At 35.8% G+C, this 25,774-nt stretch overlaps 1 long non-coding RNA gene across 1 annotated transcript in view; it reads right to left on the reverse strand.

Annotated features, from left to right (window-relative positions):
- Positions 1-642: 642 nt before the first annotated feature.
- Positions 643-25,774, reverse strand: part of LOC141398061 (uncharacterized) — a 45,551-nt gene continuing 20,419 nt past the window's right edge. The window contains exons 2-3 of the long non-coding RNA XR_012411605.1: positions 9,481-9,539; positions 643-736 (exon numbers count right to left, since the gene is read on the reverse strand). This is a non-coding gene — a long non-coding RNA (uncharacterized lncRNA). The remainder of the gene's footprint in view (positions 737-9,480; positions 9,540-25,774) is intronic.

The raw sequence follows: 25,774 nt of genomic DNA on the forward strand, positions 1-25,774 counted from the left end.
TTCTTTCGTTTTTTTTTCATAGTAGGCTGTTTTTTCTAGGAGAGGGTTATTAACCCGACGCCCAAACCCAAGTTTTTAACGTTCTTATTGAACGCGCGGCACATGTTAGCTCACTACCTTTAACGGGTGTTAACGGCAGTTCCCCAGGTGACACCACTGGGAGGTCAGTGTCCACTTGAGATGAAGGAGGGACCAAGATAAATCCTGGGCTTTGCCATGTTAAAGCCGGTCAGGACCGTTCCTTGGTATCTTCCATCTCCTACGTCACCCTAATGAGCCAGTGATTCTTTTAATAAATTTTGCCAGTTTTACACCGATTTCGGAATATTTTATCGTCTTCAACTTCTCCCTCAAAGATATACCACCTAAATTAGTATTGGGTCCATAGAATTTTATTTTAACCAAAACAAATTAGCAGTTGTTTAGTGCATAAATGAAACATTTGTCCTTAAAAGATTACCATTTTCCTACCTCTAAAAGGTATAAACCAATATATGTATACTCTATCCTTCCCATATGCCACTCTAAACGTGTGTTAATAAAAAGCAACAACAAATTGTTTGCGTTTATACAACATATTATATACTTACATTTTCGAAATAACATTTTTGCCACTTGACTTCGTCTACGAACGACTAACGATAGAATATCCTGTGGCGCCACTTTGAAAAGACGTTATAGATACTCACGCATACACATTCACTTATAACATGAACTGCAAGTCATTCCAATAAAACTATAGATGTAGATGTTGTAAAGATATAGCAAAGGCCAATGACATATACGCACGCACACATTATCAACAAACCAATAAAAACAAAGAAAAAAAAAACAATACAAATATGCAATTTGTCAAATTGTGCACTTAATACACACGTGTATATTTGTATGTGTCTGTCTAATACTAATATTCAACGCCCGTTGGCGGCGTCAACAATAGAAAAAAGCAACGAAAAACAATAATAAATTATCAAAGAACAACAAACACATAAAATATGGGGAACAATCGTGTATGGCAAGTCATAGAGTGAGAAAGTTTAGCGAGAGAGTGTTCTGAAGAAAAAAACGCTATCAACTAACACGCGATGAGTAGGAAAAACCATTAAACGGCCACCATGACCACCAACTGCACTACAGACATAAATACAGTCGAACTTCTCTATAACGTTGCTGCTGGAAACGAAAGATTACTGCTTTTTAGAAAAAAATTGTAAAGAAATTATTTTTATGTAGATATGTAAATGTTTCTCGTTATGGAGAATTTTCCCTTAAAAAGACGTTCGTTATAGAGAAGTTTGACTGTACATACACTTGTCCACATATTTAGAAATTTCTCAAAAACGAAAAAACCGTATTGTCGTTGTTACTGCTGCTGCTTTGGCCGTTTTAAACGAGTATCAACAAATTCGCATAATTTATTTGCAGCTAATTAACAGCAAAAAGCAATTTATTGGCAATTAGAGTACTTTGGAGGAAGTCGGTCGGTCATTTATTCGTGCAGTTTTACCATACAATTGTTGTGTTTCGTTACACATTGTGACAATATAAATGAGTTCATATTTTAATTTTAATATGCATTGATTTTTCATTTTCGTTTTTGGTTGAGTAAGTTGCCTGGATGGTTTTTGGTTGGTTGACTTGTGCCAACAAAGCAGGGTTGGATAGGTTAACTGTATACTTTTTTATGACTTTAAAAAAATGAAATCGCCGAATAAGCAACCGATACGAAACAAGTGAGCCAAGGCTATAGTCGGGTCGGGGCCGACTATGTGATACCCTACACCGCTTCCCCTGTGCATAAGCTTTTGACTGGTAAAATTCAAAATATTAAAATTGGAATAACTTAGCGCCTTTGCTCTGAATGTCTTCATTAATACAGGTCAGTTTTAATGAAACGCATTTAAGTGCATCGCCAGAATAACACAAATAAAACAAGTAAGCAAATGCTATAGTCGATACGAAACAAGTGAGCCAAGGCTATAGTCGGGTCGGGGCCGACCATGTGATACCCTACACCACAACCTCTAGGAATTAGCTATGTGCAACCGCCTTGGACGCTGAAAGTCGGGGTTCGATTCCCAGGCCTGGTCACACCAAATTTTAAACGGTGGCAAAATACCCCTTTGTAATGTTGGCGATATTTCCTGAGTATTTCAGCCATGAAAACCGTTTCTACAAGTGGCAACTTAGGACACGCGGTTCGGAATCGGCGATAAAAACTAGGTCACATATCAATAACTTAATATGAATCCATTGATATAAGAGAAGCTTCCCTTGTCCCTCTTTTCTCCAATATCTCAGGAAGTATGTACATACCCCGGAAAAATTGTAACGTTGCAATAGGGACCGTAAAAAGAACCTCCTTCAAAAAATTCAAATAGGTCCGATACGAGTCCTCAAACTGCACTTTCCCAATTTTTGTGTGGGAGGTACTCGAAGGACGGGACCGGTATAGTCCATATTCCAACCTGATACATGACTGGATGAAATAATACGGAGTGCAAAGTTTGGAAAAATCAGAAAATCCCCTTTAGAGTTATCTTGCGGATTTGCCAGTTTTTTTTAGGTTTCTTGTTTGTTTTTCAGGGTTTCTTGGAGCTTTTTGCCCATAATCTTAGGAAGTATGGACTTGCTATTGCAATTGTCTCATCGTAAAGGGGACCGCAAGGACAATCTGCTGAAACAAACTCAAAACGATTTTAGAGGATTCTTAAATTTCAATTTTCCGAATTTTGTGTGGGACGTACCCGAAGGTGCGATATAGTCTTACCCGATCTATCAATCGATTGCTCACTTCGCCAGTCATCGTTCACACAATTTTTCGAAAAAATGTTGAACGGACAGGGCTAAATCGACTCCAAATTGTCTGAAACGAATTTCGTCCAAACATACTTAGGGTCTAAAACCATTATTTCGATGAGACACATCGAAGGTCGTAAAACATCCAGTTGGACAACTGAACTGAAAATTTCTCTGTCATGATAGAGATAATTTGTAGCATGGGAGGAAATTGTGGTTCTCTGAACAAAACCCTTTATATATTAGGCAGTAGGCCCGTTACCTAGCAGACTCATTATTGCAATTTGCATCAGGGGAAAGGTCAGTAGTTATTTTTCCATATGTAGGCTACTTTGCCGGTATATGCCCTCCAGGAATTAAAATATGGACCAAAAATAAAATTTGTATATTTTTCATACGAAAGTAATGGTCTATGTCACCCGCTAAATAATATCAGATCATCATGAAAAATTATAGGCATTTTCTTTTACCTAAATTCTTGCCTCGTGCAAAATTTCGTGACTATTGAGCTATAATTGCGACCTCTAGCGTCTTTATGATTATACTACAAACAAAAAACTGGATATGTTAGGCTGTAACTATGTTATCTGATCACGTACATCAACATAATTGACATCAATGGAAAGGTCAAGAGATCTGACATAATTTCGCATATACATTTATCTAATGAAGTGCGATATATATACTAGTCTCCAAGCTTTGCCTTCGTCTGCCACAACAACAACATCCTAATACACCTGAAGATCGGCTTTACCACCCGTGAAACGTAGTGTAATGGTTGGATGCGTGGGACTTAGGTAGACTCCTAATTTTTCAAGGTATCTCTAAAGGCCTTACAGCTCAACTCGAAAGAGAATTTATTAAACAATCGTATTTTCTCCTTTATATTTCCGTGAAGAACTTGCACAAAATATATATTTTCAAATTAATGATGATGACAAATTAACGATAATATCGATAGCTATAGATTTTTTATAAATATCGAAAATATCTAATGTTGGGAATATCGATAGTTTGCCAGCTCTAAAGCTTCGTTTACATCAGCAAACTGCCCGAGAACATCACCCCTGAACACCGCACTTTCATCATTCATGGAAAAGCTAATTGGGCAAATTTCAGAGAGTTCACCAATGACCACTCCAACCGTTCTGATGTTGGGGTAGCAGAAAGTAGGCTCAGGAACATCACCACTGCTGTAGCCGCTCACTATATACATATATTTCCAAGCAGTTCACGGGACTACAAAATGTCGTGTTGAGCTTCATCCGACAATCCCTAAATGACTTCAGAATAAGGGAGCTGACACTGGAAATTAACAGGTCAGTGAGCATAAGCGGAATAAGTGGACAAAGGTAAAATTACTCTTGAACCCTGAGAAGAAGAAAGATAGGTGTTCAGTCACGCAACCTTGACTGATCCGATGACGTGGACAAGCTATTGTTATCGACAATTTGTCGAGCAGCCCTTTAGTGACAGGACTAAGAGAAGAGTAATACATAGCATTAGATTTCTTCCAGCCAGGGTAAAAGTCATTAACAACTCCAAATTATCCTTAGTGTTTGGTCCTGGCGGAAATCCAAGATAATACTGAAACAGCTGGATTAGCTGCGGGTTGTGTATCTCACCAAAATTTACAACCTTTCGTTAACCACCCCAATTGTGTCAGAAAAATGGGCAGGATGGTCCCTTTTTTGTTGCAGGTGGCAAAGACTCTTGAAATTTCTCTCCTGCTCAGCGTCAGGAATATCTATCTAGTTGACAATCATCAGTTGTGTTGGCAACAAGTCATCTCCACTCATATTAGTGGAGGTCTTAACTAGAACAACCCGTGCTATAGGATAGCGTTGGTGGCATATGCAAATATCCGCACTAAATCTACTGCCACCCTGTTCACCACATGGACGGCAGAGGTGAGAACAGAGTTAAAAGTCATGGTCAATGGTAGTCAATATATATATATATATATATATATATATATATATATATATATATTGACTACGCCACTCGGAGACATTTCGGTACATTGTGATCATCCATAAAGAAAAAAGAGGTTCAGAATTACCCGAAAAGACAAGAGAAGAGAAGAGAGAGAAGAATAAAGAAAAAAGGGTGTGATTTGGAAAGTAGTAATGAATGAATTATTAAAAAGAAAAAATGAAGATATAATAAAGAAAGAGAGGGTGGTTTATTTGGCGATGGTGGAAAAAACTGTCAGAGAAGTAGTTACGCTTATGGGTCGCGCCGTCCCAGCCAATTCAGATTTTTGATGATGTTGTTTATGATTGTTGGTTCCATGTTTGAGTAGAAGGTTAAGCTTGGAGGAAAGCGTATTCCTGTTAATTTATATCGCTTTCGAGTTAACATCGGGCAAAGACATAAAATATGCTCGATCGTCTCCGTTTCCTCCTCATCTTCACAGAGCCTGCAATAGTCCACGCCATCATCCTGCCATTTGCCGATAAAAGCTGGGATGTTGCAATGGCCGGTAATGACTCCCGTCAATACCCTGATTTCTGATTTACTCAAACTTAAAAATGAAGTTGTTCTCTTTGTTGAAAGATTCGGCCAAATGGCCCTTGACACGTTGCACCTTGGTTCATTATGCCATAGTTCCTTGGCTTGTTCTTCAAAGAACGTCTCCACCTTCCGAAAAACGTGACATATTCTAACAATATTCTAACCCCAAACTACTCAAAATTCTAGGGGTCACATTCGACAGCATATTTATGTCGTTCGCGCATGCCACTGTTATTCTGTGACAAGTTGAGATGTAGGAACAAGGTCCTCAAGTCGCTGTTCGGCAGCACTTGGGTGCAGATAAAGAAAACTTGTTGACCACTTAAAACGCGATAGATCTGTTTGTGGTAAACTCTGCGGCGTCAGAGTGATGAAGCCGAATAAATGTATGTAAGCATTTATATGGAAAAGATGGACATTGCTAAATAGACTCCAAATTGTCTGAAACGGATTTCGTCCAAACTCACTTGGGGTCTAAACATGATAAAAATGTATACCATCGAAATAATTCGTTTTAGAAAATTTGGAGTCGACTTAGCCAAGTCCGTTCATCTGTCTTTCTGGCATGCTGGATCACTCTCTTAAGAGGTTTGATCAAGTTCAAAAAAGAGTCATTCTTTGTGGTACCTCCCGTAAAAAAGTTTAACGTTTTTGTCCTAAAATTGTGCGCATGTATTTTTATACCCGACACCAAAATGTGGAAAGGTTTATTTTGGAAAAAATTCATGTAACACCGCGAAATATTCGTTGGAGACCCCAATCTTCATATCTCGACGAGGTAAAGCGATTTTGAGATATGTGTCCGTCCGTCCGTCCGTCTGTCCATTATAAATTGTAATCAAACTCCAGGCCGCAATTATGGACCGGTCGTCACGAAATTTTGCATGGAGGTCGGACATAGACCAGAATAGACACCTATGGTTAGAGGGTTAAATGGAACAGAACTTTTGTGTGAAATTTGTGAAAATTTTTAATGTACAGCTTATATCTTTATTCCTGGAAGAGACATTCCGGGCAAGTAAGCTATACTTAGAAGACGATCTCTTGACCTTTCCATTGATGTCAACTATGTTGATGTACGTGATCAGATAACGTAGTTACAGCCTAATATATACAGTTTTTTGTTTGTAGTGTTACCATAAACACGCTAGAGGTCGCAATTATAGCTTAATAGTCACGAAATTTTGCACGATGTAAGAGTTTAAGTCGAAGAACATGCCCACAATTTTGAATGATGCTCCCATATTATCTAGTGGGTTAAAAGGACCATTACTTTTGTATGAAAAATATAAAAACTTTATTTTTGGTCAATATTTTAATTCCTGTAGCCTACACATGGAAAAATAACTACTGACATTTCCCCTGATGCAAATTGCAATAATGTGTCTGCTAGATAACGGGCCTACTGCCTAATATATAATGGGTTTTGTGTAGAGAAACACAATTTCCTCCCATACCACTATGGGCCCAATGACAGGTTTTTGAGGCAACAAGTCACTGGAAGGTGCTGGACCTTTCAAATTTCGTCCTGATGTTTATAGTGAGCATAAAAATATATCTGCAAAGTTTGGAAGAATTAGGTTCAGATATACATAGATATAGCTTTCGTATATATGTTTCAACCGATTTTATCCGATTTTACATTTAAGCCGCACTAAGGTCACAATTTGCACCCGATGGCTTTAAAATTTGATATGGTACATCCTGATCAATTAAGAACCACGTCCAGAAAATTTGATTCTGATCGGTTCAGGTATATATGTCTACCTATATATAGAAAATTATTCAGGTCTGCCATGATGTGCGAAATATAAATCCTCCGAAATGGCTAGACCGAATTTGATAAAATTTTGAATGTAGATTCTTTAGTTCTTAGAATAGCTCGTAAGGTAGTTTTTATACCGAAAAATGGAGGGGGCGGGGGACCTTCCCCACAACGGTTTTAGCCAAACGCGAAATCATTTGACATATTGGGATACAATACAATAGCAATTGTGACCTCCATCATTAATTGATGATTTGGAAGTAGAATACCGTGATCGCGTTCAATTTTTGAATACTTTATAATTACAGGTCAAGATTTTTAAATTATTATGTTTTTGTAGGCCCAATTACTAAATTAAGAGATCTTGAACATAAAAGATTTCAAAGATTTCGATTAAGAAAAAAATAGACTTTTTGCCTCAGATACCTGCCATTGGGCCTGTAGTACATATATTAATTGTCTCTATCATGACAGAGAAATTTTCAGTTCAGTTGTCCAATTGGATTTTTTGCAAATATTGCGGCATGGGGTCGCTTCGCCACCTCTTTTATACCCTCAGCCTTTAGGATAATATACAAAATACGACCAAAGATGGTTTAATGGTTTTAGACCCCAAGTATGTTTGGACGAAATTCGTTTCAGACAATTTGGAGTCAATTTAGCCCTCTCCGTTCATCTGTCTCTCTTACTGACAAATATCAGAGATATGGCAAATTGCATTGTATATATATATATTTATATTAAGGGGTGTTTACACTAGCCATCATAAAAACATTCCATATATGCCCACAAAGACAATGTGGAGACGTAATTTCACTGCATTTTTGCTGGTGTGGACTCAAAAAGTAAATGGCCTAAGGAAAATCCCCAATATTGCACTCATTAGCGACTGTATAACAATGGAAAGTTTCAGGTCAAATGACATTGATTGCTAGTGTAAACACCCCTTTAGGTGCATTTCAAAAAGGAACCTGATATTTAAAGACAATTTAAAGATGTAATTTCAAAAAAATTCAGGAGGTGTTAGGCGGAACTGGACGGTTACAACAGCATGTATATGAGCTAAAAGAGGACACTCTCGTGCATCATTCTGTGAAAATGGAACATTGTTCCAAGCAATTCCCTAAAAGTTCTAGTCCACTAAATTTGGAATTTCACTAAAATTTAGTATCTGAGGAAAAATAAAATAGCTCACTTCGTGTAAACGCTACGGTAATTTATTGCAAAGTTTCTAAAATACACAATCCTACCTACCTAAGAGAAGAACAATGAACACAATATATGTTTTAGTTTCCGAGAAATATCTATTTCTTTATCCAGAAAGTTACTAAATGTCGTATTTTCCAAAATTGCGAAAAATGTTCGCCTTTAGGAGCACGCCATTTTGACCAATTTTTTGGTGTCTTACTTTCAATATGTTTATTATCAAATCCAATATACAAATTAACAATCGGTGACGACAAAAATTGGCGTTTTGGCCAAGAAAATCGATTCCTGAAACACTGCACAGTGCACTGTAAGCTGTTCAAGTATAATTTGAAAATTTCTACCAAAATTTCACTTTGTGGTTTCGATTACAGCGATATAGTGATTTTCGTGGGCAAGTACATGTTTTTGGATATAATAAACCTGCGGTCAACGACGTTTCGCAACAGAAGTCGGCTTCCCATAAATTTTTGGTGTATGTAAATAATATTTTATAGACTTTGGAAATAGTCAATTTGGTTGGTCTGGGCAGTAAAATAGAATTTATATAATTCAATACTGAATTTCCAACAAGGGGATATCTCTTGTCGAAAAATAAATTTACATCTCATTTTATAATCAAACTTTCCATCCCTGTAGACAATGAGCAGACGTTTATATGCATTACACGTGGTGTTTCGCCCCTACACTCTTCGAGTGATTAATTGAAAATATTTGCAATTAATTAATAACAATGTTCATCAGCTTTATTCCCCTTTAGGGTGCAAAATATATTTTATAATTGTGATAACATTTAATATTAATTGTCTCTAGGATATGTTTTTGTTTCGTTTTGTATATTTGAAGATTATTTTCATTAGCGTATTACGTCGTATATTTGTTATGTTTTACTATGATTTGATGTATGTGTGCTTGTGTATATTTTATAAACATTCTGTGGTTTTATTTGGTTGCTGTTTTTTGTTTTTCTTTTTCCTCTTTAGTCGTAAATTAGTTTTTGCATTTGATAGAGAATTTTACTCTGGATTATGTGTTCCAAGTAAGAGAGGACGTAGAGGTGGTTTAATGGTCTTGTGTTCGGTTCAGTTTATACAATTTGGTTTAATTTTTTTTTTTTTTCCTCCAACAGCATCTTATATTATTTTTACAACTTAGTTTGAGGTTAAGTATGTATACGTATGTAAAAACCGTACCATATGTGTATGAATGTTAGCGTGTTTGTATGCCTTGTTGCTTAATGATTTTTTATGACCTGAAATAAAATAGAATTGGAACATTTTTGTTGTTGTTGTTGCACTTGGGTTTCCATGAACGTTGTAAGTAAACATAAACACATGGGTTTCATTACCGCAAATGGCTGGCTACTTGACTAGCTGGCCACCTAGCTAATCTATAAGGCAATAGCGGAAAATTGTTCGTTTTACGAAAGCAATGGCTTCTTGGGTAGCAGTTACAACAATGACTGGTCAATATTATTTGTAAATTAGTAAAGGAAATGTGGGAGGAAAGTCATTTACGATTAAGTGGCTTTTGATGAATAATCGTGTGCTTAGGCGCAACCTTGACCTTTAAGAGGTTACGTTACTTTTGCAGGCAAATCTGTTTGTTAAATGCAAATTTGAGGTGCAGATTTTTTTATTGAACTTTTTATGCAGAGGATTTTATAAAATATTATTATAAAATGAAGGTTCTCAGAAGGTGTCTCAAATATTTTTTGACGTAATTTTATTTAATTACAGGCTTCCCGCATTCACAGAATTTTTTCTCACCTTTTATAATAGCCAAAAATGTACATTTAAAATTAGAATATCGTTTATCTTTAAAATCAAACGCATTTGCTTCTTCAAATAAATGCTTATAACATAGAATAAAAACAAGTAAGAAAAGTCTATAGTCGGACGGAGCCGACCATGGGATACCCTATACCACTATCCACGGAACTTCTTTTCAATGATTGTGAAAATTTAATTTTCTAATATCAGAGATGTAATGTATAATACTTATGACCAAGACCAACAAGTTATCTAGCATGGCAGGAAAGGAAAATTTAGTTCATACAAACTAAAATGTAATGAAACCCACTTATGTAGTACTACTACTTCCGTTGTTTAACCGCTACGTTATTGAAATTTTTACCAATTTCCCACAAAAGTTTCAGTCCATTTAACCCGCTAAATATTACCTGACCTTCACGTTGGTTTGTACGCTGCTTCTTCATCATAAACACAAACTTTGTTTAAAAATTTGCGGGTTATTATTTTGACCTACAGAGCCGCTACAAAATTGGTTAAAATGTTGTTCTTGGTCCATTTCATCCCCTGAACATTTCACGATCATCACCAAAAACTAATCATTTCTATTCTGGCCCGAACCCAACCTCCTTAAAAAATTCGTTACAATCGGTACAAAATTGCGGCCTTAAGCTTGTTTACAATTTTTAATGGAGGGACACACATCGCTAAATCGATTTATCTCGTCGAGATATGAATTTTGGCATACCAAATAAGGGGTCTAGGACGAATATTTCGTGGTGTTACAAAAACTTTTGGAGAGACAATATGTATCATGGGATAAAAATGTGGTTCTCTACACAGAACCCATTATATATTAGGCAGTAGGCCCGTTATCTAGCAAACACTTTATTGCAATTTACATCAGAGGAAAGGTTAGTAGTTTTTTTCCATATGTATGCTACTTTGCGAAATATATATGTCCTCAAGGAATTAAAATATCGACCAAAAATAAAATTTTTATATTTTTCATACAAAAGTAATTATCCATGTCACCCGCTAAAGAATATCAGATCATCATTCAAAATTATAGGCATCGTTTTCGACCTATACTCTCACCCGGTGCAAAATTTCGTGACTATTGATGTATAATTGCGACTTCTAGCGAGTTTATTTTACACTACAAACAAATAACGGAATATATTGGGCTGTAACTCTGTTATCTGATCATGCACACCAACATAATTTTCATCAATTGAAAGGTCAAACGTTCCACTTTCAAGTATATCTCACTTGTTCGGAATGTCACTTCCAGGAATTAAGATATAAGCTGTATATTAAAAATTTTCACAATTTTCACACAAAAGTTTTGGTCCATTTAACCCTCTAAATATTATCCGATCGCCATGTCAAATTGCAAGCTTCTCCTTTGTGATATACTCTTACCTTATTTAAAATTACGCGTTGATCGGACTATTATTGAGACCTACAGAGCCGCTAGAAAATTGGATAAATATTATGTTTTTGGTCAATTTCACCCGCTAAATATTTCACGATCATCACCATTAAGAATAGGGATCTATTCTGATCTGAACCCGACCTACATACAAAATTTCGTGACGATCGGTCCATAATTGCGGCCTGGAGCGTGTTTACAATTTATAATGGACAGACGGACGGACGGACGGACGGACGGACACACATCTCAAAATCGCTTTATCTCGTCGAGATATGAAGATTGGTATACCACATTGGGGGTCTCCGACGAATATTTCGCGGTGTTACATGAATTTTTACCAAAACAAACTTATAATACCCTTTTCCACATTGTGGTATAGGGTATAATAATTAGAAGCTATTCCTATTTATAAAACATGTCTGGCAATATATTTTATGTTATGAGCATAACTTTTGAAATCTATAAAAGGTTTCCTTGTTTTGTAATTATAATTAATTATCGGGAACACAGATACATATATGTCCCTATTTAAGCAAAATTAATTAAAAATTGCAAACACAAGCACAGTCATCTGAAGCCATTGATTTCTTTAGCAATACCATAATTGTGTAGTTTGTTTTGTGGTCTTTTTTCGTTGTTATGTATTTGCTTTAAAAATTTTTAAGAAATCGATTTGTTAGCTTCATGTAAATTAATACGTGCAAATACTTCATTAAAAGTTTTTTTTGCAATCACTGACTTATATGTTTTCTGTAATTTTAATTAATCGAAAATATGTAGTCTGTTTACATTTACCATTATGTTTGTTATTTTTTTGCTTGTTTATAATACAATTTAACATTTGTTATGACGTATACATAACATGAAAATAGTACGTATACATCACCACGGTATGCCAATCAGTCAATCAAGTTCGCTGAGTATTCGTAACAATGTTACGTATACGTCACCGAGGCTAATCAATAATTTGTGAGATTGATTTAGAAAACAAATAAACAAATTGAAAAGGTAGAGCAATATAAGCAGCCCCATTGTTTTTTAAAACGAAATTTGTAATATACAGTGCCCGAAATGACAATAGGTTCAAATGGAAATTTCTTATCGTTTTATAATTCAGATGGCTATTATAGAAATTTACAATTATGTGCTATGGATTTGGATACTCCGCACGATCTCAATAAAAATATTTTTTGGTTTTGCAACAAAAAAGGAAAAATAGTTAATTGTTTAATTTTTTCATTTCACAACAATAAGTTCAATTAAATTTTTGAGGATTTATACTTATACATTTGGAAATAACTTTTTAAAAATTTTACAAATGAATTTTTTACAAAGCACAGTGGACGATTTGTTGTTGTTATTTTTCGACACCTATCAAAATAATTATGTGCATTCTATGCAATGTGGAGACACATGACAGTTTGTTTTACATATGCGGCTACAAGAGTTATTAGTTTTTAGTTGTTTCTGTTGAACTCGCATTTAAACGAATTCATCAGTCACACGTATTCTTGAGCACGAGTCGCCATAAAATTGGGGAAGGGTTCTTTGTTTCAATACAAAGAACTAAGAGAACTGATGAGTCCAAGTGGCGCACAGTGTCACGACCGTGGCCAAAAACGGTACCTCGATATAAAAATTTATTGATGAGAATTTATAGTAATCATTTCAATTTGAAGGAATTTGAATCATGGTATTGATTTGTCAAGTAGTTTTGTCCATGTGAAGGTTCAAATCCGATAATTGTTGGATATGTGTATTTTTTTTGTTCTTATTTTATTTAAATTAATAACTTGTATTATGCTCCAAAATTTTAATATTTAAAGTAATTTATCGTTCTGAAATGAATTTTTAAGATTGCTTTGGATGTAATAAACATATATTTAGTTCTGTTTGGAAGTAAATAGTGATCATATCGATTTTGTGAACCAAATTTTGAAATTAGTGAAGTGGGAAAAAAATTTTATAAAGGTGTATATCGATATTATTTGTTGTTTGATTTGTGAAAAATGAGTACTTCAAACGTATAAAGGTTCCAGCTGCAGAGGTGTGCAGACGAACATGTTATTTCTCTTTTTCAGCGACCACCTCACTCAGGGGTTACCCCCTATTTTAACAAAGCTCTTTGCGGTCTTGGCTATAGTGCCAAAACGAATGAACCGATCATCATATATTTTTGTGGGCTTATTAAATACGTAATAATCTTCCTTTAAAAAGGTGGATTTTTAAAAATATATTGTTTTTTAAAAATGGATAACAGCGAAATTCAAAATTCGATTTTTTACAAAAAATGGGCCGTGTTTTGATCATTAATCGGTCAAAAAACTTTTTGAAATTATAAATTTCAAACTCAAGACTAGGGTTTGATGTATTCAATAAACTCACAAAAACTATAAAGACTGAACACCAAATTTCAGTAATTTCGGGAGGATATTGGGGCCAAACATTCAAAATACCGAATATGGGGAGGTACGGTTCTATGGGGGCTATATGAAGACGAGGACCTATACTGACGGATGTCTGGTGGAAAGTTATAAGCCCCCAATGAAGACTTAGTACCAATTTTCAGCCATTTCGGTGTGACAATGAGGCTAAAACCTCAAAAATACCGAAAATCGGGAGTTACCGTCCTATGGGAGCTATATGAAGGCGTGGACCAATGCAGATAAACTTTAAGATGATCGTTTTATACCCATAATGAAGACTATATACCAAATATCAACAATTTTGGTGTAATAATAAGGCTAAAAGCTTCAAAATACCGATAATCGGGAGGTACCGTTCTATGGGGGCTATATCAAAACGTGGACCTACACTCAATTTTAACTACATCCCCCTTTAAACTTGTTGTTTTTAAATTTGAAAACAACAAATATGCGATTAAGCTTGACTTACATAGAAATAGTAAGTAAACCACACATCTCAACAAAACAGCCAAAGTGAATTAAAAAAAAATTACAAATAGTTTTTTTGGATCGCCAATGTCCAGCGATTAATTTAGTACACTAGTTGGGATGGAATTATTTTCAAACTGCAGGCTAATGCGACACTTCAAAACACATTTTTGACAGGGTAAAGGAGGCAAACCTGTGGCTGTCAGAGCAATTCAAAAAATGCTGAAAATAAACCTAATGGAAATATTGATATAGTTACAAACGTTTTTCGGGAACAGAATGCTTTTAATTTTTTATAAAAACCAAATATCCAACGAATATGTTTGAGTACGAACGATTCGTTATAAAAGAAAAAGCAGTAGGTAGCCCATACCACATCCATACTTCCTGAATCAATTTCCAACTAAAATGTAAATTTGTTTCCGATTCTTCCAGTAAGCAGGTCTTACCAAGCACCCTTTCCATGGGAAACTGTCTTACCAAGCACCCTTTCCATAGGAAACTGTCTTACCAAGCACCCTTTCCATGGGAAACTGTCTTACCAAGCACCCTTTCCATGGGAAACTGTCTTACAAAGCACCCTTTCCATGGGAAACTGTCTTACCAAGCACCCTTTCAATGGGAAACTGTCTTACCAAGCACCCTTTCCATGGGAAACTGTCTTACCAAGCACCCTTTCCATTGGTAAGGGTCTTGCTAAGCACCCTTTTCATTGGAAAGGGTCTTACTAAGCACCCTTTCCATTAGAAAGGGTCTTACTAAGCACCCTTTCCATTAGAAAGGGTCTTAATAAGCACCCTTTCCATTAGAAAGGGTCTTAATAAGCACCCTTTCCATTGGAAATGGTCTTACTAAGCACCCTTTCCATTGGAAATGGTTTTACTAACCACACTCTCCATTTGAAAAGGTCTTACTAAGCACCCTTTCCGTGGGAAACATTCTTACTAAGCACCCTTTCCATTAGAAAGGGTCTTACTAAGCACCCTTTTCATTAGAAAGAGTTTTACTGAGCACCCTTTCCATTGGAAACTGTCTTACTGAGCAACCTTTCCATTGGAAACTGTCTTACTAAGCACCCTTTTCATTGGAAAAGGTCTTTCTAAGCACCTTTTACATGGGAAAGGGTCTTACTTAGCACCCTTTCCATTGGAAAGGGTCTTAGCACCCTTTCCATTGGAAAGGGTCTTAGCACCCTTTCCATTGGAAAGGTTCTTAGCACCCTTTCCATTGGAAAGGGTCTTACTAAGCACCCTTTTCATTGGAAAGTGTTTACTAAGCACCCTTTTCATTGGAAAGTGTCTTACTAATCACCCTTTTCATTGGAAACTGTCTTACTTAGCACCCTTTCCATTGGAAACTGTCTTACTTAGTACCCTTTGCATTGAAAGTGTCTTATTAAGCACCCTTTCCATTGGAAACTGTCTTACTAAGCAACCTTTCCATTGGAAACGGTCTTACTAAGCACCCTTTCCATTGGAAAGGGTCTTACTAAGCACCTTTTACATGGAAAAGGGGCTTACTTAGCACCCTTTCCATTGGACCGGGTCTTACACCTTTCCATTACTAAGCACCCTTTTTATTGGAAAGGATCTAACTAAGCACCCCTTCCATTGGACGCACCATTTCCATTTGAAAAGGTCTTAATGAGCACCATTTTCATTGAAAAGGGTCTTAGTGAGAACCCTTTCCATTAGAAAGGGTCTTAATAAGCACCCTTTCCATTAGAAGGGGTGTTCTCTCTCTTACTTGTTTTATTTATTTTTGTTTTTTGCGAACATTTTGTTTTCTAACTGTATATTACGACTTCGGCAGGGTCATCGTCTATGAATTCTATACATACGTAGTAATGTCGGTATCGCGTCAGTCCGTCTATGCTACTAAAATTGTAATAATAGATTCGGAGTCGATGAATTTTTAAATTGAACAAAAATATATCAGCTCCTATATCTGCATACGTTAAATCTTCCTTTAATCGCTTTTCCGGGTCTCAGTTTTAAGCGTATGACCAATTAACACTACGTATACGCCACCCACCCACCGATGTTAAATTGGAAACAATCAAAATTTTAAGTTAAATAAAAACGTGTAAACAATACAGTGATTTGCGTACTTTGGACTACCAAAAAAATTGCATTTGCAATAAATGTGTGTAATTAGAAAAGGAAATGTATGCATATCCGACATATTTTTGTAATTATAATAGAGAAATGAAATGATTAATTGTTAAGTCGTTTATTGAAATAAGTTTATATTTTACAAAAATATACATGCATTTAGTTGATTTTTGTTTCGAAGATCCCAGAATACGGCTAGACTGCGTTTAAAAATACATTTATTTTCTTGAATAAATGTTTTTTTCATATGCTTGCATATGCAGTCGTATTTTCCCAATGTAACACATGATTTGCCTTATTCATATTTGTTCTCAAATTTATCCCCCCCACCCCCCCCCCCCTGAACAAAATTCTATTGTTATATCTATTTACAATTTGTTCCCATTTATACGAACATGTTTGTACGTAATAAAATTTAAACAATAGGCAAATAATATATGCATCGTACAAATAAACTTGTTCGTACGTGCAAATATTGAGGTTTTCGAAAATGAAAGCAAAAAAATAGTTGATTCTAAATTACTTAATTTGCAAGGCACACTCTGTGATCATTCTCGTTGTACCCATTCACAACACAAGTACTTATCTATTATTTTCAAATTAATGAATGTTATCTTTGCAACACCTTCAGAATCTTGTCCAACCTCTCATACCGTAAACTCCCTGCACACATTCAAAATTACCACCCAAAACGATGAACAAACATTTACAAATTTATTAATAATGTGCATGGCGATGTTGATGATGATGATAACCGGGTACATTATTGTTCTGGGAAATACCAGCAGATGAGTAATGGTATTGTTCAGAGGACGACAATAAACGTTGAATGAATAAAATATGACATACGTGCAAACATAACATATTGATATATTGTCATATGGTGATATATGAAAAATAAATATGTACAGCATTGTCGGCTATAATAATATGTAATATTTACAATTGATTATGTTTCAAAATACACTACCGTAAATAAAAGCTGTGTACTTTTCATCCTAATTACATGTGCAATGAAATTTTAATTTACAGGTAATTATGAGTTATTTTGTCAAAATGTTTGTAATTGAAAAATGTCAATTTTGCGAAATTTTTAATAGATCAAATAAAAATCTACTGACTTAAAATGTCAAAATGCGTATATCGTAAGATTGAAGGATAAAAGTTCACAATATAAATTGTGATTTTAAAATAATTTATTTTAAGAGTTAAGATATTGATTTGTTTAATAAAGTAATCAATCAATGAACATTTTAGAGGATAATGTGAAATGCAGATGTAATAAATTTTTATTATCAGAAACACGTAGTTGCGCTACAAATCTTATAGAATACAAGTAGAAGTTTGCTATTGGTTTGGCCATAAACTATTTAAATTAAATCATAGTTAAATTGTCTCGGCTCTGCGATAAGTAAAGCAAAAACGACCCCAAGGGTTATTATAACAAGTAAATTGGAGACAATTGTTCACCTTTCTGGTGTATTTTTTACATAGTTTTTTTTTTTTTTTTTTTTTTTTTTTTTTTTTGGGGCAAAATTCCATTTCAATAGAAATAAAGAATTGCCCCAAACCTGAAAGTGCATTCATTGTCTTCCCAAATTCGATGTTGCTTTTTCCATTCATGCTTACTTCAGGGAATCACGTTTCCTCGTCCTTACTACAGGGATCCTGTAAGACACACTAATTATTTTAATCTAATACAAAAATTAGTTACTCTTGGGATGAAAATGCTGTATTTCATTTCGGGTAGAAATTCGGGAACAACTTTACTTTACCCTGAAACCTCGGATTTTTTTTGAAAAAAAATATTTCGATAGATCTTGTCTTCCTGATTACGGCAATATATATTTTTCGGCTGGGACGTACCCGGTTATCCGGTTATTTGATCCGTAAGTTTGAATAAAAAACCCACCCGTAGAACCGGTTATTTTGAACCGATTTACTTGATATGGGTATCATATGAAAGCTTATGAAAATGCCTATCGAATGGTATACGGGTTTATACCCGTCATTTAACCAGTTCGACAGATATATCCAAAAAACCGTTTTATTTTTTTATTTTATAAAAATGTTAAATCGTTAAAAATAACCAAGTTTTTCCTGTATTTTACAGTTTTTCTAGACTGCCGGCCTTCGGCCGGGGCTTAAGATTTTCATCCCTGGGGTATGTCCAAAAACCGGCTACGCAATCCAAAGTTTTCCTACATCCAAGTTTTTCCTATATTTTAAAGTTTTTCAAGACTGCTGGCCTTCGGCCGGCTCTTAGGATTTTCACCTCTGGGGTATGTCCAAAAACCGGCTACGCGATCCAAAATTTTCCTAGATCCAAGTTTTTCCTATATTTTAAAGTTTTTCTAGATTGCCGGCCTTCGGCCGGGGCTTAAGATTTTCACCCCTGGGGTATGTCAAAAACCGGCTACGCGATCCAAAGTTTTCCTACATCCAAGTTTTTCCTATATTTTAAAGTTTTTCTAGACTGCCGGCCTTCGGCCGGGGCTTAAGATTTTCACCCCTGGGGTATGTCCAAAAACCGGCTACGCGATCCAAAGTTTTCCTACATCCAAGTTTTTCCTATATTTTAAAGTTTTTCTAGACTGCCGGCCTTCGGCCGGGGCTTAAGATTTTCACCCCTGGGGTATGTCCAAAAACCGGCTACGCGATCCAAAGTTTTACTAAATTAATTTTATTGCATTACATTAACATGGCATTCTATTGTAAAAATTTAGATTTTTATAGAAAGAATAATGTAAATAGTTGAAGACCAATATCTCCGGCTCCATATATGGTACCGCTGCGAATAGTATCGAGTTGGAAAGGTTACAGTGCAGGCTACAAACTATGTGATGTACTTCATAATCGGTTATTTTTAATGTTTTTAATTTTTTTTATAAAATAACCGGTTTTTTGGATATATCTGTCGAACCGGTTAAATGAAGGGTATAAACCCGTATACCATTCGATAGGCATTTTCATAAGCTTTCATATGATACCCATGTCAAGCATATCTGTTCAAAATAACCGGTTATACGGTGGGTTTTTAATTCAAATTTACGGATCAAATAACCGGATAACCGGGTACGTCCCAGCCGAAAAATATATGTTGCCGTAATCAGGAAGACAAGATCTATCTATAACAAAAATTTCAGCGTTATCCGAGCCTTAAGGGTAAAGTAAAGTTAAGCCGAAATTCGTAATGAAAAACAAGTGAGTCAAGGCTATAGTCGGGTCGGCGCCGACTATGTGATACCCTACACCACTATCCCTGTTCATAAGCGTTTGACTAATAAAATTCAAAATATTAAAATTGGGATAGTGAAAAAATGGGATGTATTTCCGACTATTGCGATATCTCCGTTATTTGGATACCTACGCCAACCTGCTATACATCATTGTAATGATGGGATTTTTTACTTTCCTTGCCAGACTTTGCTTTTGGAAGGTCCGGAACCAAAGCTGTGATATTCGTCATTATTATTAAAATCGCAAAAATGAAAAGTTGTGTTCTATTAGCGGCATTTGACCACCTACGACAACCTACGTAACATCGTTGCAAAGGTGATATTTTTTACTTTCATCAGCAGGTTTTGCATTTGATATACCCCATTTAGAAGCAGAGATATTCGCTTTGAAATAAAACGTTGAATTTTTCGCCAAATAAGTTTTTTGCCCATTCCGACCTCTGAATATTATCCGACCATCACCAAAATCAATAGGCTTCTTTCTCTGTAGGATCCCCATTAGCCCACAAAATTTCGTGACGATCCGATTAAAATTGCGACCTGTAGCGTGATTACAAAAAAAATGAAAAAATGGGATGCATTGCCGAATATTGTGATATCTCCGTTATGTGGCCACCTACGCCAACCTACTTTGCATCACTGTAAAGATGGGATTTTCTACTTTCATAGTCAGACTTTGTTTTGAAAGATCCCCAACCGAAGCTGTGATATTCGTCATTATTATTAAAATCGCAAAAATAAAAAGTTGGGTTCTATTAGCGGCTATTGATATATATTTGTTGTTTGATCACCTACGAGAACCTACTTTACATCATTAGAAAGGCGATATTTTCTACTTTCATGGCCAGGTTCTGCTTTTGGTATACCCCATATTGAAGCTGAGATATTCGCTTTGAAAAAAAAAGTTGTCTTTTTCTCCAAATAAGTTTTTTGCCCATTACGACCCCTACATATTATCCGACCATCACCAAAATCAATAGGCGTCTTCACCTGTGTGACCCCTATTAACCCTAAAAATTTCGTGACGATCCGATCAAAATTGAGACCTGTAGCGTGATTTCCAAAAAAGTGGAAAAATGGGATGTATTACCTACTATTGCGATATCTCCGTTGGGGTCTTGGGATCTTCGACTTTCACAGCCAGGCTTTGCTTTTGGAAAGTCCCCAACCAAAGCTGTGATATTCGTCATTATAATTAAAATTGCAAAAATGGGTTTTATTTGTGACTATTGTGATATCTTCGTTGTTTGATCACCTACGAGAACCTACTTTACATCATTAGAGAGGCGATATCTTCTACTTCTATTGCTTTTGGTATACCCCGTATAGAAGCTGAAATATTCGCTTTGGAAAAAAACGTTCGCTTTGGAAAAAAACGTTGTATTTTTATCCACATAAGTTTTTTGCCCATTCCGACCCCTAAATATTATCCGACCATCACCAAAATCAATAGGCTTCTTCCCCTCTGGGACCCCCATCAACATCCAACATTTCGTGACGATCCGATCAAAATTGCGACCTGTAGCGTGATTACAAGGTTTAGATGGACAGACGGACAGACGGACGGACGGACAGACGGACGGACGGACTGACGGACGGACACAGATAGCTAGATCGACTCAGCTCGTCGAGACATTCATTTTAATATATATAAGTATGGGTCTACGACCATTATTTCGATGCGTTACAAACTTTTTGGCCAAAACCAACTTATAATTCCCTCCCCACATAGTGGTGTAGGGTATAATTATCTCAATTCTGGGGTAATTTTTCTTATTTTCTATTGCGATAATTTTGTTCCTATTTCGGGGCCAAAATGCTCAAAACATAAATCACTAAAAACCCCACGATATAGTCGTCTTAAAAACCATTAAAAATCCGCAATATTGTCGTCTTAAAAATCATTAAAAAATCCACGATATAGTCATCTTAAATCGTTTAAGTGGGAAGCAGATGAAAACAAGTAAAAAAGCATCAGTCGGCTTTGCCGACAGAGAACTAGCCGAACATATACTCGTCTTGAAAATCATTAAAAATCCGTAAAATAGTCGTCTTACAAATCATAAAAAAAACCCACGATATAGTCATCTTAAATCGTTAAAGCGGAAAGAACATGAAAACAAGTAAAAAAGTATCAGTCGGCTTTGCCGACAGAGAACTAGCCGAACATAGTCCATTATGGGAGTCACATCTTTTCGATAGATATCGTGCCCACTAGTCATTTCAGTGGGTCTTCGTATATCTTTTGTACCAGTATACCAGGAAGCTTGGAGTTGTCCACGGCAACGGTATACATACATTTCCGAAGGATCATCGAACAGGGGCCATTTTAGATATTAAACTAAATTTGGATAAAATATTAAGAGATTCAAAGCTGGGCCAAATTGGGTGCCCCGTTCAAGAGATATTTTAAATATTGGGGGGAAGTACCGGAAGTTGTGGCCCGTTTTTGCACATCTTCGAACTGAAACTAAGTTTGGACAAAATATGACGAAGACCAAATTTTAGACCAAATCGTTTGATCAGTTTGAGAGTTAAATTGCTCTTCTACCACTACATATAGTGCCATAGGGGTTTTTTACAACTTTCAACAAGTATGGACTTGCCCCTGAAAAAAACCTTGAACTGTCGTAATTGAGACAGCGAATGCAAGTTGCTTCAACAAAAACTAAAGTGATTCGAGAGCAGGTCTTGAAGTGAATTTACCCAAAATTTTGAGAGGGTGCTACCCGAAGAAGTGGACAAATATAGTCCATATTCGAACCTGATCTATATCTGGTAGATATATTAGGATGTGTAAAGTATGGACCAAATCGGTCACTCCCATCAAGAGTTATCGTGCAAACAATCTTTCCGAACATTTTAGAACTTTTGTGGGGGAGGTACCTGAAGGAGTGGACCGATATGGCTTATGAAAGAACTTAAACTATGTTCGGACAAAATATTACGAAGGCCAAATATTGGACAAAATCGGTTGACCCTTTCGAGTGTTGCCTTGGGCTCCAACCACTACACACGGTGTCATAGGGCTTTTTTTGTAACTTTCCGGCTATTTTCTCAGCAAGTATGGACTTGCCCCTGATGAAACTTATACCGTTATATGGGGGACAGTGAATACAAGTTGTTGCAATAAAAATCTAAGAAACATACATATTTATATTATTTCTACTGAATCCTATTGAAAGATTACAACATAGAAGTTTTTGTCGTTTTTACCTTTTCCCGAGTATATTCTAGAAGGAACTTCTCCCAATGCGAAAATCTTTACGCATTCAAAATATGAAGGGCAATACAAATCAAAAACCTGCAGGCCGCCAAAATTATAAGCAATCCATTACCAGTGCTTTAGAGCCTCAATGATGACCCCCAGTTGGAAAGCCATTTTTCATGAAACTTACGAAACTACGAAACTTTTTTGGTATTTTTTTTCATTTGAAAGAGTATAACTTAATATGCTTCTTGATTTGTTTTTTTTTTTTTTTTTTTGAAAGAAGCTTCGCATGTAGTTTTTTGACAAATCGCCGTCTACGAAAACCTGTTTTTATAAAAGCGTTATGTGGTGCCAACTCTACCTAGAAAACTAATAAACCGTTTGTCATATCAATTAAGGACATACAGATCTAGTCCCATATCGATCCATTTTGTAACAAGTTTTAGATTTTACTGAAATGGAGGACAGAAAAAGTTTGAATTTAAATATTTGGTTTAAAAAACTGACGCTTTTGATCATAAAGCGGGCAAACACATTTAAAAATAAACTCTATCGACGAGTCTCTAGATTTTGCTACAGGAATATCAGGTTGTAACAAATCATAATCATAATAACCATCCGTATTTCATACATAGGTAATAACTTATACAAAATGTACCGGAATACATAAACATACGGATTTTTTGAGAAAGGAACTGGTAAAAAAGGTAAAGGCCAATGAAAACGTGACAATATCGATATTTTGGAACCTAAATAAAATTCTCGGAGGACCATTTTTGTAGAATTTTTTCATGTAGAAAATCCCGTCTTGTTTTTCTTTTTCAGTTCAAGAACAAAACATTCATTCTATTTAACTGAAAACATGTCATCTCAAAATGATGATATCAGCTATGGGATCGTTTGGGTTACTTAACATACTCAATATTGGCTTTCATTCCCAAAGGGAATTTTTCAAACCTAGACCATTTGGTGTCACAGTGTAATAAGTAGGATATCCGAAGAGACCACAATGTCTTTCAACGGAGTCCAACAGGTCCTTTAATGAAAGAAAATAATGATTTCTTACAAAATGCATGATGAATAAACCAGTAGACCTTTGTGAGACAGAAGACTTGTAGGACTTATATAGAAAAATAATAATAAGTATCAACAGACCCAACACAGAAGTTCGACAAAGGAAAATTGCAATTACAACATAAAGCCGCAAGATCTTCCACTTAACCCGAGTTCCTTTATGAGATCACCCTGGCAAAATATTGTCCACTCTACGCAAACAGCCGCAAAATCCATTAATGACTATAATAAGAACCCATTCTATAACCAGACGTTTCGTGTTAATACTGGAGAGGAGAATTTGCCATTATGGCTATTCTGCAATCAGTAAAAATAAGTAGAGTACGAGACCTGTAAAATGATGGTAGTAGGAAGGAGGAATACACCGGTTATCGTGCGCTCCAGCCAGTCAGACAGACGGACAGACATTGCAAAATCCACTCCAAATTGTCTGATACGGATTTCGTCCAAACATACTTTGGGTCTAAAACCATTGTTTCGATGAGGCATATTTTGAAAGCGTATATGAAAGCGTATATACCCTCGTTAGCAAAAATTCTGAGGGAATAAAGATGAAGTATGCCGTTATTTTATTTTTGTGTAATAAGCTGAAATCAAAACTTTAAATGCGTTTTGGCGAAGTCGCCTCATTCGATTTATGACATCCTTTGAGTAACGTGGCGCCAAAAACATGTTTTCATTGAGGCACATTTGCAATCAGTTTCAGTATTAACCGCCTGTTCATGTATGTCGCACGGAAACCTGTACGAAAGGAAAGCAGTCACTCGCTTCCGTCTAAAAATGCGTTCATGTATTTCGCAAACTATCGTGCGACTGCCGTTACGTATCCTATGCGAAATACTACTAATTTGAATGTACATTTGTACAACTACCCAATAGAAAATTGAGTCTTCGATTACATTTTCGTCGACGATTCGTTGACGAATGTTCCGAAATTGTCATGTACGACAACTTGCATGACCATGTCTTGCATTGTGTCTTAGCAACAAACCGAAAAATGCTCAAAAGTGTGCTTTGAAACAATTGTGTACATATTTATTCAGATATACAATTTTTGATTTGTAATAAATGTAAAATTATAAAGTCACAAAATTCGGAAACCGCGTTACTGATTAAATAATTTTTATTTATACAACCTGAATTATGTAGAAAACAGTAAGTTAGAATAAAGATAATTAAATACTTTAAAATTAATTGTAGTTATTTTTTGAATAGGTGCATTTAATTGAAGAACATTGAAAATACTAGCGAATGTAAATGGTAGATGGTATATATGGCCATGGTAAGATTTTAGAATATTTAAAAGAGATTCACAATATTCATTTAAAATCATTTCTTTTTGCAGAATCCAAAAACAAAAGGAGGTCGCCTTTCGGTCGGCTGAGGTAAGAGGTGTAAGGCATGGTAAAGGTGGAAGGAAATGGTGGATTGGAGAACATACGGGAGCTAAGTATTATTAGTCATTTAACTAATTTATTTTGTAAAAATTATATATTTTATAATTAAATAAAAATAAAAATTTGACACACGACAACATAAACGAAATTGTCTTTAGTTGGGTCATCGACAGGGTCGGTGAAACAGTCGTCGACGAAATAAGGGGATTTTAGTCATCTAGATCGTCGTTGACGACAACTTCGCTTACCTTGTCGCCCAAGTTGTCGTGCATGAATACTGGGACACTTGTGTGAAAATGTCGTCAACGATCCCAAGGGGCTGTCTGCAAAGAGTCGTGAACGAATTGGAAATGTCGTGCACGATTCATC

The sequence above is a fragment of the Musca autumnalis genome, unplaced genomic scaffold (assembly GCF_047663935.1).
Source record: "Musca autumnalis isolate F117 unplaced genomic scaffold, ASM4766393v1 scaffold_3, whole genome shotgun sequence".
NCBI classification, from domain to species: Eukaryota; Metazoa; Arthropoda; class Insecta; order Diptera; family Muscidae; genus Musca; species Musca autumnalis.